The following is a 907-nucleotide window of genomic DNA, read 5'->3' on the forward strand; positions in this document are numbered from 1 at the left end:
TTCCAGGAAGACCGATAGGCTGGGAATTCATTATGTGGTTTTATAGGAGTGAGGAGGCTGGAGAAAAGAGGAAAGTTTTTTTTTTACTACACTCAAGTTTCTAGCATTGGTACCTGGTTTAATGATGTCATTAAATGATACAGAGAACGACAGATGAAAAATTGGGAGGAAAGAGTAATACAGCCTGATTATATTGCATTCAAATGGAAGATGAAAGTTGATATTTCTGGTTAACTGCTGTAGATTTAGATCTAGAATGGAACTTATAATTGTTCATACTCTCCTTCTGAAGAAAGTGTGCAGTAAGAGTTCACAAATGCTTTTTGAATACGTTTTAGAAATATTTGTGTACATACCCTTTAGGTATAGAACTATGAATAGATTTTTATCAATGCAGTCATTTCTTAAATTCTAGATCTGTGTTGTTCAATATTTTCAAATTTCTTATTCTACATTCAAGATGTGTGACTTCAATCAGATAACGCTGTCTCTTAACTAGAGCATCTGGTCCATTGGTATTTAACTAACTTATTTAGATACGAATCCACCTGCCATTCTCTTAGACTTGCCTTTCTTTTCCTCTTTTCTCTGTTCTTTCTTTGAGTTCTTTGGGTTTGATTATTTTTCATTATTCTATTTTATTCTCTTATTAGCTTGGTAGATTTACAAAATGTATATGATGACAAGGTCTTAACTATGCTTTTTAGTGACTACCCAGAAATGATAACATACATCCTTGACTTATCAAAGTTTAGTACTTTTACTACTTCCCATAGCTGGCCATGGTCTTTAACCACTTTAATTTCATTTGTCCTCCTCCTGACATATTCTACCTTTGTCATGAGAGTCTATTCTCTTTATTTTAACCCCCACAACTCATAATTAACATAGTTTTTAACAGGCAATA

The sequence above is a fragment of the Pteropus vampyrus genome, unplaced genomic scaffold, assembly GCF_000151845.1.
Source record: "Pteropus vampyrus isolate Shadow unplaced genomic scaffold, Pvam_2.0 Scaffold94, whole genome shotgun sequence".
Classification (NCBI taxonomy): domain Eukaryota; kingdom Metazoa; phylum Chordata; class Mammalia; order Chiroptera; family Pteropodidae; genus Pteropus; species Pteropus vampyrus.